Below are 16,949 nucleotides of genomic sequence, written 5' to 3' on the forward strand. Positions count from 1 at the left end.
TGATCTGTGTCAATGTGGGAGGAGCTCCACTCCAAACACTGTGGACAGGGTGTGACATCACAAAGTAACAGAGAATTCTGGGAGAGCTGAGGACTTCATCATCTTTCATCCTCTGAAACACACACAGACACTTTTGTGTTTGTCCTTCTGTCATATTTCCACATTAGCATTGAGTTTGCTTCAACATCCTCCATGGGATTGAGTGACAGGTAAGTTGAAAGCGGTGGAAAATAGTTTGATATATTGCACTGCAAACAATTAAGAAACCAGCTGCAGTATGTCTGTGAATACACCTCAGGATTCAGTGCTTAGTAAATTAGGACTGAGCCTTTTACCAGTGGACACTGAAACCAACTAATAGTCAGGGACAGAGTTACAGTGTTTTTTAACAGTAGTGTATTTTTCTCAATATCTAGCAGTAGGTTTAGATCAGAACAAATATAGCAGCTTTGGAAGCAGCAGAACTGAAAATGTGGTAGTGACAAGATAAAGCCTTGGTGGGCCCTGTGTTAATGAAATGAAACTCAGATCAAGTGTCATGTACAGAATACACACATTCCATGCATCCATCCATTTTCAAACCCGCTTTTTCCTTATCCAGGGTCACCGGGACCTGCTGGAGCCTATCCCAGCTCTTTTTCGGGTGGAAGGCAGTGGTACACCCTGGACAGGTCACCAGTCCATCACAGGGCCGAAGACACACATTGCTATGTGAATTCATGTTGTGTTCATCTTCTCCTCTCTGCTCTCTCCATCCTCCAGAGTCAAGTTCCTGATACATGAACGGACCTGGCTGGCCTCCTGATGTGAGGTTGCAGGCCTTTCTGGGGAAGGGGAGCTTAGCAAAGCTGGCCAACTGTGCCAACAGTGCCACCAACATAAAGGTGACCATCAAAATAAGCAAAGACGATCCTTTTTTCACTGAACGAGCACTGGAAAAGATGAATCACACACTCTTTACAGGTCAAAATGGCTCCTTCCTCCATGAAAGATCCAGTTATCTGTAGATGAGCTCCTGGATCGGAGTTTGCGTGAGTAGATGGAGCAGAGACATTTCCAGGAGAGGACAGGTCTACATCAAGTATGTTGGATTTTGCTCATTGCTGTCCTTAGAAGAATCAAATGTAAAAGGATCTTGTCAGAGCATGTTTCATATTTAATGAGACATCAATATGTTGTCTTCACTGACAAGATATGTATTAATATATATCTTTGTTCTGCTTTTCTGTCTGTTTTTCAGTGTATTTGAGACTTTCATTTTCTGTGTTTCTGTCTATTCTTAGATGTCAGTGTGTGTTTATAACTGTCTGTATCTCTGTTTTTGTCTAATTCTCTCTCTTTCTCGTTATTGTTTCTGTCTGTCTTCTATCTATCTAGGTCTCTGTCGTCCTGTCTCTATTATTGTGTATGTTATTTGTTATACTGTCTGTCCCTCTGTTTTTCATTTCTTTGACTGTCTGTCTATTTTTCCTTGTTTCTGTTTTTATTTGTGTTTCTGCCACTCTCTATCTGCATGTATCTCTTTCTATCCTTCGTTCTTGCTCTCTGTCTCTGTTTTTCCATTTATTTCTTCTGTCTCTTTCTTTATGTTTTTATTTGTGTTTCTGTGTATATATGTGTATTTTATCTGCTTTTCTGTATGTCTGACTGTCGTTCTGTGTCTCTCTCTATTATTGTCTATCTATCTATAGCTGACTAACTTTGTCAATACCCATTGCTGTTTTTCTGTCTGTCTACATTAATGATCTGTGTCAATGTGGGAGGAGCTCCACTCCAAACACTGTGGACAGGGTGTGACATCACAAAGTAACAGAGAATTCTGGGAGAGCTGAGGACTTCATCATCTTTCATCCTCTGAAACACACACAGACACTTTTGTGTTTGTCCTTCTGTCATATTTCCACATTAGCATTGAGTTTGCTTCAACATCCTCCATGGGATTGAGTGACAGGTAAGTTGAAAGCGGTGGAAAATAGTTTGATATATTGCACTGCAAACAATTAAGAAACCAGCTGCAGTATGTCTGTGAATACACCTCAGGATTCAGTGCTTAGTAAATTAGGACTGAGCCTTTTACCAGTGGACACTGAAACCAACTAATAGTCAGGGACAGAGTTACAGTGTTTTTTAACAGTAGTGTATTTTTCTCAATATCTAGCAGTAGGTTTAGATCAGAACAAATATAGCAGCTTTGGAAGCAGCAGAACTGAAAATGTGGTAGTGACAAGATAAAGCCTTGGTGGGCCCTGTGTTAATGAAATGAAACTCAGATCAAGTGTCATGTACAGAATACACACATTCCATGCATCCATCCATTTTCAATACCCGCTTTTTCCTTATCCAGGGTCACCGGGACCTGCTGGAGCCTATCCCAGCTCTTTTTCGGGTGGAAGGCAGTGGTACACCCTGGACAGGTCACCAGTCCATCACAGGGCCGAAGACACACATTGCTATGTGAATTCATGTTGTGTTCATCTTCTCCTCTCTGCTCTCTCCATCCTCCAGAGTCAAGTTCCTGATACATGAACGGACCTGGCTGGCCTCCTGATGTGAGGTTGCAGGCCTTTCTGGGGAAGGGGAGCTTAGCAAAGCTGGCCAACTGTGCCAACAGTGCCACCAACATAAAGGTGACCATCAAAATAAGCAAAGACGATCCTTTTTTCACTGAACGAGCACTGGAAAAGATGAATCACACACTCTTTACAGGTCAAAATGGCTCCTTCCTCCATGAAAGATCCAGTTATCTGTAGATGAGCTCCTGGATCGGAGTTTGCGTGAGTAGATGGAGCAGAGACATTTCCAGGAGAGGACAGGTCTACATCAAGTATGTTGGATTTTGCTCATTGCTGTCCTTAGAAGAATCAAATGTAAAAGGATCTTGTCAGAGCATGTTTCATATTTAATGAGACATCAATATGTTGTCTTCACTGACAAGATATGTATTAATATATATCTTTGTTCTGCTTTTCTGTCTGTTTTTCAGTGTATTTGAGACTTTCATTTTCTGTGTTTCTGTCTATTCTTAGATGTCAGTGTGTGTTTATAACTGTCTGTATCTCTGTTTTTGTCTAATTCTCTCTCTTTCTCGTTATTGTTTCTGTCTGTCTTCTATCTATCTAGGTCTCTGTCGTCCTGTCTCTATTATTGTGTATGTTATTTGTTATACTGTCTGTCCCTCTGTTTTTCATTTCTTTGACTGTCTGTCTATTTTTCCTTGTTTCTGTTTTTATTTGTGTTTCTGCCACTCTCTATCTGCATGTATCTCTTTCTATCCTTCGTTCTTGCTCTCTGTCTCTGTTTTTCCATTTATTTCTTCTGTCTCTTTCTTTATGTTTTTATTTGTGTTTCTGTGTATATATGTGTATTTTATCTGCTTTTCTGTATGTCTGACTGTCGTTCTGTGTCTCTCTCTATTATTGTCTATCTATCTATAGCTGACTAACTTTGTCAATACCCATTGCTGTTTTTCTGTCTGTCTACATTAATGATCTGTGTCAATGTGGGAGGAGCTCCACTCCAAACACTGTGGACAGGGTGTGACATCACAAAGTAACAGAGAATTCTGGGAGAGCTGAGGACTTCATCATCTTTCATCCTCTGAAACACACACAGACACTTTTGTGTTTGTCCTTCTGTCATATTTCCACATTAGCATTGAGTTTGCTTCAACATCCTCCATGGGATTGAGTGACAGGTAAGTTGAAAGCGGTGGAAAATAGTTTGATATATTGCACTGCAAACAATTAAGAAACCAGCTGCAGTATGTCTGTGAATACACCTCAGGATTCAGTGCTTAGTAAATTAGGACTGAGCCTTTTACCAGTGGACACTGAAACCAACTAATAGTCAGGGACAGAGTTACAGTGTTTTTTAACAGTAGTGTATTTTTCTCAATATCTAGCAGTAGGTTTAGATCAGAACAAATATAGCAGCTTTGGAAGCAGCAGAACTGAAAATGTGGTAGTGACAAGATAAAGCCTTGGTGGGCCCTGTGTTAATGAAATGAAACTCAGATCAAGTGTCATGTACAGAATACACACATTCCATGCATCCATCCATTTTCAAACCCGCTTTTTCCTTATCCAGGGTCACCGGGACCTGCTGGAGCCTATCCCAGCTCTTTTTCGGGTGGAAGGCAGTGGTACACCCTGGACAGGTCACCAGTCCATCACAGGGCCGAAGACACACATTGCTATGTGAATTCATGTTGTGTTCATCTTCTCCTCTCTGCTCTCTCCATCCTCCAGAGTCAAGTTCCTGATACATGAACGGACCTGGCTGGCCTCCTGATGTGAGGTTGCAGGCCTTTCTGGGGAAGGGGAGCTTAGCAAAGCTGGCCAACTGTGCCAACAGTGCCACCAACATAAAGGTGACCATCAAAATAAGCAAAGACGATCCTTTTTTCACTGAACGAGCACTGGAAAAGATGAATCACACACTCTTTACAGGTCAAAATGGCTCCTTCCTCCATGAAAGATCCAGTTATCTGTAGATGAGCTCCTGGATCGGAGTTTGCGTGAGTAGATGGAGCAGAGACATTTCCAGGAGAGGACAGGTCTACATCAAGTATGTTGGATTTTGCTCATTGCTGTCCTTAGAAGAATCAAATGTAAAAGGATCTTGTCAGAGCATGTTTCATATTTAATGAGACATCAATATGTTGTCTTCACTGACAAGATATGTATTAATATATATCTTTGTTCTGCTTTTCTGTCTGTTTTTCAGTGTATTTGAGACTTTCATTTTCTGTGTTTCTGTCTATTCTTAGATGTCAGTGTGTGTTTATAACTGTCTGTATCTCTGTTTTTGTCTAATTCTCTCTCTTTCTCGTTATTGTTTCTGTCTGTCTTCTATCTATCTAGGTCTCTGTCGTCCTGTCTCTATTATTGTGTATGTTATTTGTTATACTGTCTGTCCCTCTGTTTTTCATTTCTTTGACTGTCTGTCTATTTTTCCTTGTTTCTGTTTTTATTTGTGTTTCTGCCACTCTCTATCTGCATGTATCTCTTTCTATCCTTCGTTCTTGCTCTCTGTCTCTGTTTTTCCATTTATTTCTTCTGTCTCTTTCTTTATGTTTTTATTTGTGTTTCTGTGTATATATGTGTATTTTATCTGCTTTTCTGTATGTCTGACTGTCGTTCTGTGTCTCTCTCTATTATTGTCTATCTATCTATAGCTGACTAACTTTGTCAATACCCATTGCTGTTTTTCTGTCTGTCTACATTAATGATCTGTGTCAATGTGGGAGGAGCTCCACTCCAAACACTGTGGACAGGGTGTGACATCACAAAGTAACAGAGAATTCTGGGAGAGCTGAGGACTTCATCATCTTTCATCCTCTGAAACACACACAGACACTTTTGTGTTTGTCCTTCTGTCATATTTCCACATTAGCATTGAGTTTGCTTCAACATCCTCCATGGGATTGAGTGACAGGTAAGTTGAAAGCGGTGGAAAATAGTTTGATATATTGCACTGCAAACAATTAAGAAACCAGCTGCAGTATGTCTGTGAATACACCTCAGGATTCAGTGCTTAGTAAATTAGGACTGAGCCTTTTACCAGTGGACACTGAAACCAACTAATAGTCAGGGACAGAGTTACAGTGTTTTTTAACAGTAGTGTATTTTTCTCAATATCTAGCAGTAGGTTTAGATCAGAACAAATATAGCAGCTTTGGAAGCAGCAGAACTGAAAATGTGGTAGTGACAAGATAAAGCCTTGGTGGGCCCTGTGTTAATGAAATGAAACTCAGATCAAGTGTCATGTACAGAATACACACATTCCATGCATCCATCCATTTTCAATACCCGCTTTTTCCTTATCCAGGGTCACCGGGACCTGCTGGAGCCTATCCCAGCTCTTTTTCGGGTGGAAGGCAGTGGTACACCCTGGACAGGTCACCAGTCCATCACAGGGCCGAAGACACACATTGCTATGTGAATTCATGTTGTGTTCATCTTCTCCTCTCTGCTCTCTCCATCCTCCAGAGTCAAGTTCCTGATACATGAACGGACCTGGCTGGCCTCCTGATGTGAGGTTGCAGGCCTTTCTGGGGAAGGGGAGCTTAGCAAAGCTGGCCAACTGTGCCAACAGTGCCACCAACATAAAGGTGACCATCAAAATAAGCAAAGACGATCCTTTTTTCACTGAACGAGCACTGGAAAAGATGAATCACACACTCTTTACAGGTCAAAATGGCTCCTTCCTCCATGAAAGATCCAGTTATCTGTAGATGAGCTCCTGGATCGGAGTTTGCGTGAGTAGATGGAGCAGAGACATTTCCAGGAGAGGACAGGTCTACATCAAGTATGTTGGATTTTGCTCATTGCTGTCCTTAGAAGAATCAAATGTAAAAGGATCTTGTCAGAGCATGTTTCATATTTAATGAGACATCAATATGTTGTCTTCACTGACAAGATATGTATTAATATATATCTTTGTTCTGCTTTTCTGTCTGTTTTTCAGTGTATTTGAGACTTTCATTTTCTGTGTTTCTGTCTATTCTTAGATGTCAGTGTGTGTTTATAACTGTCTGTATCTCTGTTTTTGTCTAATTCTCTCTCTTTCTCGTTATTGTTTCTGTCTGTCTTCTATCTATCTAGGTCTCTGTCGTCCTGTCTCTATTATTGTGTATGTTATTTGTTATACTGTCTGTCCCTCTGTTTTTCATTTCTTTGACTGTCTGTCTATTTTTCCTTGTTTCTGTTTTTATTTGTGTTTCTGCCACTCTCTATCTGCATGTATCTCTTTCTATCCTTCGTTCTTGCTCTCTGTCTCTGTTTTTCCATTTATTTCTTCTGTCTCTTTCTTTATGTTTTTATTTGTGTTTCTGTGTATATATGTGTATTTTATCTGCTTTTCTGTATGTCTGACTGTCGTTCTGTGTCTCTCTCTATTATTGTCTATCTATCTATAGCTGACTAACTTTGTCAATACCCATTGCTGTTTTTCTGTCTGTCTACATTAATGATCTGTGTCAATGTGGGAGGAGCTCCACTCCAAACACTGTGGACAGGGTGTGACATCACAAAGTAACAGAGAATTCTGGGAGAGCTGAGGACTTCATCATCTTTCATCCTCTGAAACACACACAGACACTTTTGTGTTTGTCCTTCTGTCATATTTCCACATTAGCATTGAGTTTGCTTCAACATCCTCCATGGGATTGAGTGACAGGTAAGTTGAAAGCGGTGGAAAATAGTTTGATATATTGCACTGCAAACAATTAAGAAACCAGCTGCAGTATGTCTGTGAATACACCTCAGGATTCAGTGCTTAGTAAATTAGGACTGAGCCTTTTACCAGTGGACACTGAAACCAACTAATAGTCAGGGACAGAGTTACAGTGTTTTTTAACAGTAGTGTATTTTTCTCAATATCTAGCAGTAGGTTTAGATCAGAACAAATATAGCAGCTTTGGAAGCAGCAGAACTGAAAATGTGGTAGTGACAAGATAAAGCCTTGGTGGGCCCTGTGTTAATGAAATGAAACTCAGATCAAGTGTCATGTACAGAATACACACATTCCATGCATCCATCCATTTTCAAACCCGCTTTTTCCTTATCCAGGGTCACCGGGACCTGCTGGAGCCTATCCCAGCTCTTTTTCGGGTGGAAGGCAGTGGTACACCCTGGACAGGTCACCAGTCCATCACAGGGCCGAAGACACACATTGCTATGTGAATTCATGTTGTGTTCATCTTCTCCTCTCTGCTCTCTCCATCCTCCAGAGTCAAGTTCCTGATACATGAACGGACCTGGCTGGCCTCCTGATGTGAGGTTGCAGGCCTTTCTGGGGAAGGGGAGCTTAGCAAAGCTGGCCAACTGTGCCAACAGTGCCACCAACATAAAGGTGACCATCAAAATAAGCAAAGACGATCCTTTTTTCACTGAACGAGCACTGGAAAAGATGAATCACACACTCTTTACAGGTCAAAATGGCTCCTTCCTCCATGAAAGATCCAGTTATCTGTAGATGAGCTCCTGGATCGGAGTTTGCGTGAGTAGATGGAGCAGAGACATTTCCAGGAGAGGACAGGTCTACATCAAGTATGTTGGATTTTGCTCATTGCTGTCCTTAGAAGAATCAAATGTAAAAGGATCTTGTCAGAGCATGTTTCATATTTAATGAGACATCAATATGTTGTCTTCACTGACAAGATATGTATTAATATATATCTTTGTTCTGCTTTTCTGTCTGTTTTTCAGTGTATTTGAGACTTTCATTTTCTGTGTTTCTGTCTATTCTTAGATGTCAGTGTGTGTTTATAACTGTCTGTATCTCTGTTTTTGTCTAATTCTCTCTCTTTCTCGTTATTGTTTCTGTCTGTCTTCTATCTATCTAGGTCTCTGTCGTCCTGTCTCTATTATTGTGTATGTTATTTGTTATACTGTCTGTCCCTCTGTTTTTCATTTCTTTGACTGTCTGTCTATTTTTCCTTGTTTCTGTTTTTATTTGTGTTTCTGCCACTCTCTATCTGCATGTATCTCTTTCTATCCTTCGTTCTTGCTCTCTGTCTCTGTTTTTCCATTTATTTCTTCTGTCTCTTTCTTTATGTTTTTATTTGTGTTTCTGTGTATATATGTGTATTTTATCTGCTTTTCTGTATGTCTGACTGTCGTTCTGTGTCTCTCTCTATTATTGTCTATCTATCTATAGCTGACTAACTTTGTCAATACCCATTGCTGTTTTTCTGTCTGTCTACATTAATGATCTGTGTCAATGTGGGAGGAGCTCCACTCCAAACACTGTGGACAGGGTGTGACATCACAAAGTAACAGAGAATTCTGGGAGAGCTGAGGACTTCATCATCTTTCATCCTCTGAAACACACACAGACACTTTTGTGTTTGTCCTTCTGTCATATTTCCACATTAGCATTGAGTTTGCTTCAACATCCTCCATGGGATTGAGTGACAGGTAAGTTGAAAGCGGTGGAAAATAGTTTGATATATTGCACTGCAAACAATTAAGAAACCAGCTGCAGTATGTCTGTGAATACACCTCAGGATTCAGTGCTTAGTAAATTAGGACTGAGCCTTTTACCAGTGGACACTGAAACCAACTAATAGTCAGGGACAGAGTTACAGTGTTTTTTAACAGTAGTGTATTTTTCTCAATATCTAGCAGTAGGTTTAGATCAGAACAAATATAGCAGCTTTGGAAGCAGCAGAACTGAAAATGTGGTAGTGACAAGATAAAGCCTTGGTGGGCCCTGTGTTAATGAAATGAAACTCAGATCAAGTGTCATGTACAGAATACACACATTCCATGCATCCATCCATTTTCAAACCCGCTTTTTCCTTATCCAGGGTCACCGGGACCTGCTGGAGCCTATCCCAGCTCTTTTTCGGGTGGAAGGCAGTGGTACACCCTGGACAGGTCACCAGTCCATCACAGGGCCGAAGACACACATTGCTATGTGAATTCATGTTGTGTTCATCTTCTCCTCTCTGCTCTCTCCATCCTCCAGAGTCAAGTTCCTGATACATGAACGGACCTGGCTGGCCTCCTGATGTGAGGTTGCAGGCCTTTCTGGGGAAGGGGAGCTTAGCAAAGCTGGCCAACTGTGCCAACAGTGCCACCAACATAAAGGTGACCATCAAAATAAGCAAAGACGATCCTTTTTTCACTGAACGAGCACTGGAAAAGATGAATCACACACTCTTTACAGGTCAAAATGGCTCCTTCCTCCATGAAAGATCCAGTTATCTGTAGATGAGCTCCTGGATCGGAGTTTGCGTGAGTAGATGGAGCAGAGACATTTCCAGGAGAGGACAGGTCTACATCAAGTATGTTGGATTTTGCTCATTGCTGTCCTTAGAAGAATCAAATGTAAAAGGATCTTGTCAGAGCATGTTTCATATTTAATGAGACATCAATATGTTGTCTTCACTGACAAGATATGTATTAATATATATCTTTGTTCTGCTTTTCTGTCTGTTTTTCAGTGTATTTGAGACTTTCATTTTCTGTGTTTCTGTCTATTCTTAGATGTCAGTGTGTGTTTATAACTGTCTGTATCTCTGTTTTTGTCTAATTCTCTCTCTTTCTCGTTATTGTTTCTGTCTGTCTTCTATCTATCTAGGTCTCTGTCGTCCTGTCTCTATTATTGTGTATGTTATTTGTTATACTGTCTGTCCCTCTGTTTTTCATTTCTTTGACTGTCTGTCTATTTTTCCTTGTTTCTGTTTTTATTTGTGTTTCTGCCACTCTCTATCTGCATGTATCTCTTTCTATCCTTCGTTCTTGTTCTCTGTCTCTGTTTTTCCATTTATTTCTTCTGTCTCTTTCTTTATGTTTTTATTTGTGTTTCTGTGTATATATGTGTATTTTATCTGCTTTTCTGTATGTCTGACTGTCGTTCTGTGTCTCTCTCTATTATTGTCTATCTATCTATAGCTGACTAACTTTGTCAATACCCATTGCTGTTTTTCTGTCTGTCTACATTAATGATCTGTGTCAATGTGGGAGGAGCTCCACTCCAAACACTGTGGACAGATCATTAATGTAGACAGACAGAAAAACAGCAATGGGTATTGACAAAGTTAGTCAGCTATAGATAGATAGACAATAATAGAGAGAGACACAGAACGACAGTCAGACATACAGAAAAGCAGATAAAATACACATATATACACAGAAACACAAATAAAAACATAAAGAAAGAGACAGAAGAAATAAATGGAAAAACAGAGACAGAGAACAAGAACGAAGGATAGAAAGAGATACATGCAGATAGAGAGTGGCAGAAACACAAATAAAAACAGAAACAAGGAAAAATAGACAGACAGTCAAAGAAATGAAAAACAGAGGGACAGACAGTATAACAAATAACATACACAATAATAGAGACAGGACGACAGAGACCTAGATAGATAGAAGACAGACAGAAACAATAACGAGAAAGAGAGAGAATTAGACAAAAACAGAGATACAGACAGTTATAAACACACACTGACATCTAAGAATAGACAGAAACACAGAAAATGAAAGTCTCAAATACACTGAAAAACAGACAGAAAAGCAGAACAAAGATATATATTAATACATATCTTGTCAGTGAAGACAACATATTGATGTCTCATTAAATATGAAACATGCTCTGACAAGATCCTTTTACATTTGATTCTTCTAAGGACAGCAATGAGCAAAATCCAACATACTTGATGTAGACCTGTCCTCTCCTGGAAATGTCTCTGCTCCATCTACTCACGCAAACTCCGATCCAGGAGCTCATCTACAGATAACTGGATCTTTCATGGAGGAAGGAGCCATTTTGACCTGTAAAGAGTGTGTGATTCATCTTTTCCAGTGCTCGTTCAGTGAAAAAAGGATCGTCTTTGCTTATTTTGATGGTCACCTTTATGTTGGTGGCACTGTTGGCACAGTTGGCCAGCTTTGCTAAGCTCCCCTTCCCCAGAAAGGCCTGCAACCTCACATCAGGAGGCCAGCCAGGTCCGTTCATGTATCAGGAACTTGACTCTGGAGGATGGAGAGAGCAGAGAGGAGAAGATGAACACAACATGAATTCACATAGCAATGTGTGTCTTCGGCCCTGTGATGGACTGGTGACCTGTCCAGGGTGTACCACTGCCTTCCACCCGAAAAAGAGCTGGGATAGGCTCCAGCAGGTCCCGGTGACCCTGGATAAGGAAAAAGCGGGTTTGAAAATGGATGGATGCATGGAATGTGTGTATTCTGTACATGACACTTGATCTGAGTTTCATTTCATTAACACAGGGCCCACCAAGGCTTTATCTTGTCACTACCACATTTTCAGTTCTGCTGCTTCCAAAGCTGCTATATTTGTTCTGATCTAAACCTACTGCTAGATATTGAGAAAAATACACTACTGTTAAAAAACACTGTAACTCTGTCCCTGACTATTAGTTGGTTTCAGTGTCCACTGGTAAAAGGCTCAGTCCTAATTTACTAAGCACTGAATCCTGAGGTGTATTCACAGACATACTGCAGCTGGTTTCTTAATTGTTTGCAGTGCAATATATCAAACTATTTTCCACCGCTTTCAACTTACCTGTCACTCAATCCCATGGAGGATGTTGAAGCAAACTCAATGCTAATGTGGAAATATGACAGAAGGACAAACACAAAAGTGTCTGTGTGTGTTTCAGAGGATGAAAGATGATGAAGTCCTCAGCTCTCCCAGAATTCTCTGTTACTTTGTGATGTCACACCCTGTCCACAGTGTTTGGAGTGGAGCTCCTCCCACATTGACACAGATCATTAATGTAGACAGACAGAAAAACAGCAATGGGTATTGACAAAGTTAGTCAGCTATAGATAGATAGACAATAATAGAGAGAGACACAGAACGACAGTCAGACATACAGAAAAGCAGATAAAATACACATATATACACAGAAACACAAATAAAAACATAAAGAAAGAGACAGAAGAAATAAATGGAAAAACAGAGACAGAGAGCAAGAACGAAGGATAGAAAGAGATACATGCAGATAGAGAGTGGCAGAAACACAAATAAAAACAGAAACAAGGAAAAATAGACAGACAGTCAAAGAAATGAAAAACAGAGGGACAGACAGTATAACAAATAACATACACAATAATAGAGACAGGACGACAGAGACCTAGATAGATAGAAGACAGACAGAAACAATAACGAGAAAGAGAGAGAATTAGACAAAAACAGAGATACAGACAGTTATAAACACACACTGACATCTAAGAATAGACAGAAACACAGAAAATGAAAGTCTCAAATACACTGAAAAACAGACAGAAAAGCAGAACAAAGATATATATTAATACATATCTTGTCAGTGAAGACAACATATTGATGTCTCATTAAATATGAAACATGCTCTGACAAGATCCTTTTACATTTGATTCTTCTAAGGACAGCAATGAGCAAAATCCAACATACTTGATGTAGACCTGTCCTCTCCTGGAAATGTCTCTGCTCCATCTACTCACGCAAACTCCGATCCAGGAGCTCATCTACAGATAACTGGATCTTTCATGGAGGAAGGAGCCATTTTGACCTGTAAAGAGTGTGTGATTCATCTTTTCCAGTGCTCGTTCAGTGAAAAAAGGATCGTCTTTGCTTATTTTGATGGTCACCTTTATGTTGGTGGCACTGTTGGCACAGTTGGCCAGCTTTGCTAAGCTCCCCTTCCCCAGAAAGGCCTGCAACCTCACATCAGGAGGCCAGCCAGGTCCGTTCATGTATCAGGAACTTGACTCTGGAGGATGGAGAGAGCAGAGAGGAGAAGATGAACACAACATGAATTCACATAGCAATGTGTGTCTTCGGCCCTGTGATGGACTGGTGACCTGTCCAGGGTGTACCACTGCCTTCCACCCGAAAAAGAGCTGGGATAGGCTCCAGCAGGTCCCGGTGACCCTGGATAAGGAAAAAGCGGGTTTGAAAATGGATGGATGCATGGAATGTGTGTATTCTGTACATGACACTTGATCTGAGTTTCATTTCATTAACACAGGGCCCACCAAGGCTTTATCTTGTCACTACCACATTTTCAGTTCTGCTGCTTCCAAAGCTGCTATATTTGTTCTGATCTAAACCTACTGCTAGATATTGAGAAAAATACACTACTGTTAAAAAACACTGTAACTCTGTCCCTGACTATTAGTTGGTTTCAGTGTCCACTGGTAAAAGGCTCAGTCCTAATTTACTAAGCACTGAATCCTGAGGTGTATTCACAGACATACTGCAGCTGGTTTCTTAATTGTTTGCAGTGCAATATATCAAACTATTTTCCACCGCTTTCAACTTACCTGTCACTCAATCCCATGGAGGATGTTGAAGCAAACTCAATGCTAATGTGGAAATATGACAGAAGGACAAACACAAAAGTGTCTGTGTGTGTTTCAGAGGATGAAAGATGATGAAGTCCTCAGCTCTCCCAGAATTCTCTGTTACTTTGTGATGTCACACCCTGTCCACAGTGTTTGGAGTGGAGCTCCTCCCACATTGACACAGATCATTAATGTAGACAGACAGAAAAACAGCAATGGGTATTGACAAAGTTAGTCAGCTATAGATAGATAGACAATAATAGAGAGAGACACAGAACGACAGTCAGACATACAGAAAAGCAGATAAAATACACATATATACACAGAAACACAAATAAAAACATAAAGAAAGAGACAGAAGAAATAAATGGAAAAACAGAGACAGAGAGCAAGAACGAAGGATAGAAAGAGATACATGCAGATAGAGAGTGGCAGAAACACAAATAAAAACAGAAACAAGGAAAAATAGACAGACAGTCAAAGAAATGAAAAACAGAGGGACAGACAGTATAACAAATAACATACACAATAATAGAGACAGGACGACAGAGACCTAGATAGATAGAAGACAGACAGAAACAATAACGAGAAAGAGAGAGAATTAGACAAAAACAGAGATACAGACAGTTATAAACACACACTGACATCTAAGAATAGACAGAAACACAGAAAATGAAAGTCTCAAATACACTGAAAAACAGACAGAAAAGCAGAACAAAGATATATATTAATACATATCTTGTCAGTGAAGACAACATATTGATGTCTCATTAAATATGAAACATGCTCTGACAAGATCCTTTTACATTTGATTCTTCTAAGGACAGCAATGAGCAAAATCCAACATACTTGATGTAGACCTGTCCTCTCCTGGAAATGTCTCTGCTCCATCTACTCACGCAAACTCCGATCCAGGAGCTCATCTACAGATAACTGGATCTTTCATGGAGGAAGGAGCCATTTTGACCTGTAAAGAGTGTGTGATTCATCTTTTCCAGTGCTCGTTCAGTGAAAAAAGGATCGTCTTTGCTTATTTTGATGGTCACCTTTATGTTGGTGGCACTGTTGGCACAGTTGGCCAGCTTTGCTAAGCTCCCCTTCCCCAGAAAGGCCTGCAACCTCACATCAGGAGGCCAGCCAGGTCCGTTCATGTATCAGGAACTTGACTCTGGAGGATGGAGAGAGCAGAGAGGAGAAGATGAACACAACATGAATTCACATAGCAATGTGTGTCTTCGGCCCTGTGATGGACTGGTGACCTGTCCAGGGTGTACCACTGCCTTCCACCCGAAAAAGAGCTGGGATAGGCTCCAGCAGGTCCCGGTGACCCTGGATAAGGAAAAAGCGGGTATTGAAAATGGATGGATGCATGGAATGTGTGTATTCTGTACATGACACTTGATCTGAGTTTCATTTCATTAACACAGGGCCCACCAAGGCTTTATCTTGTCACTACCACATTTTCAGTTCTGCTGCTTCCAAAGCTGCTATATTTGTTCTGATCTAAACCTACTGCTAGATATTGAGAAAAATACACTACTGTTAAAAAACACTGTAACTCTGTCCCTGACTATTAGTTGGTTTCAGTGTCCACTGGTAAAAGGCTCAGTCCTAATTTACTAAGCACTGAATCCTGAGGTGTATTCACAGACATACTGCAGCTGGTTTCTTAATTGTTTGCAGTGCAATATATCAAACTATTTTCCACCGCTTTCAACTTACCTGTCACTCAATCCCATGGAGGATGTTGAAGCAAACTCAATGCTAATGTGGAAATATGACAGAAGGACAAACACAAAAGTGTCTGTGTGTGTTTCAGAGGATGAAAGATGATGAAGTCCTCAGCTCTCCCAGAATTCTCTGTTACTTTGTGATGTCACACCCTGTCCACAGTGTTTGGAGTGGAGCTCCTCCCACATTGACACAGATCATTAATGTAGACAGACAGAAAAACAGCAATGGGTATTGACAAAGTTAGTCAGCTATAGATAGATAGACAATAATAGAGAGAGACACAGAACGACAGTCAGACATACAGAAAAGCAGATAAAATACACATATATACACAGAAACACAAATAAAAACATAAAGAAAGAGACAGAAGAAATAAATGGAAAAACAGAGACAGAGAGCAAGAACGAAGGATAGAAAGAGATACATGCAGATAGAGAGTGGCAGAAACACAAATAAAAACAGAAACAAGGAAAAATAGAAAGATAGTCAAAGAAATGAAAAACAGAGGGACAGACAGTATAACAAATAACATACACAATAATAGAGACAGGACGACAGAGACCTAGATAGATAGAAGACAGACAGAAACAATAACGAGAAAGAGAGAGAATTAGACAAAAACAGAGATACAGACAGTTATAAACACACACTGACATCTAAGAATAGACAGAAACACAGAAAATGAAAGTCTCAAATACACTGAAAAACAGACAGAAAAGCAGAACAAAGATATATATTAATACATATCTTGTCAGTGAAGACAACATATTGATGTCTCATTAAATATGAAACATGCTCTGACAAGATCCTTTTACATTTGATTCTTCTAAGGACAGCAATGAGCAAAATCCAACATACTTGATGTAGACCTGTCCTCTCCTGGAAATGTCTCTGCTCCATCTACTCACGCAAACTCCGATCCAGGAGCTCATCTACAGATAACTGGATCTTTCATGGAGGAAGGAGCCATTTTGACCTGTAAAGAGTGTGTGATTCATCTTTTCCAGTGCTCGTTCAGTGAAAAAAGGATCGTCTTTGCTTATTTTGATGGTCACCTTTATGTTGGTGGCACTGTTGGCACAGTTGGCCAGCTTTGCAAAGCTCCCCTTCCCCAGAAAGGCCTGCAACCTCACATCAGGAGGCCAGCCAGGTCCGTTCATGTATCAGGAACTTGACTCTGGAGGATGGAGAGAGCAGAGAGGAGAAGATGAACACAACATGAATTCACATAGCAATGTGTGTCTTCGGCCCTGTGATGGACTGGTGACCTGTCCAGGGTGTACCACTGCCTTCCACCCGAAAAAGAGCTGGGATAGGCTCCAGCAGGTCCCGGTGACCCTGGATAAGGAAAAAGCGGGTTTGAAAATGGATGGATGGATGGAATGTGTGTATTCTGTACATGACACTTGATCT

This window comes from Mastacembelus armatus, chromosome 20 (genome assembly GCF_900324485.2).
Source record: "Mastacembelus armatus chromosome 20, fMasArm1.2, whole genome shotgun sequence".
NCBI lineage: Eukaryota > Metazoa > Chordata > Actinopteri > Synbranchiformes > Mastacembelidae > Mastacembelus > Mastacembelus armatus.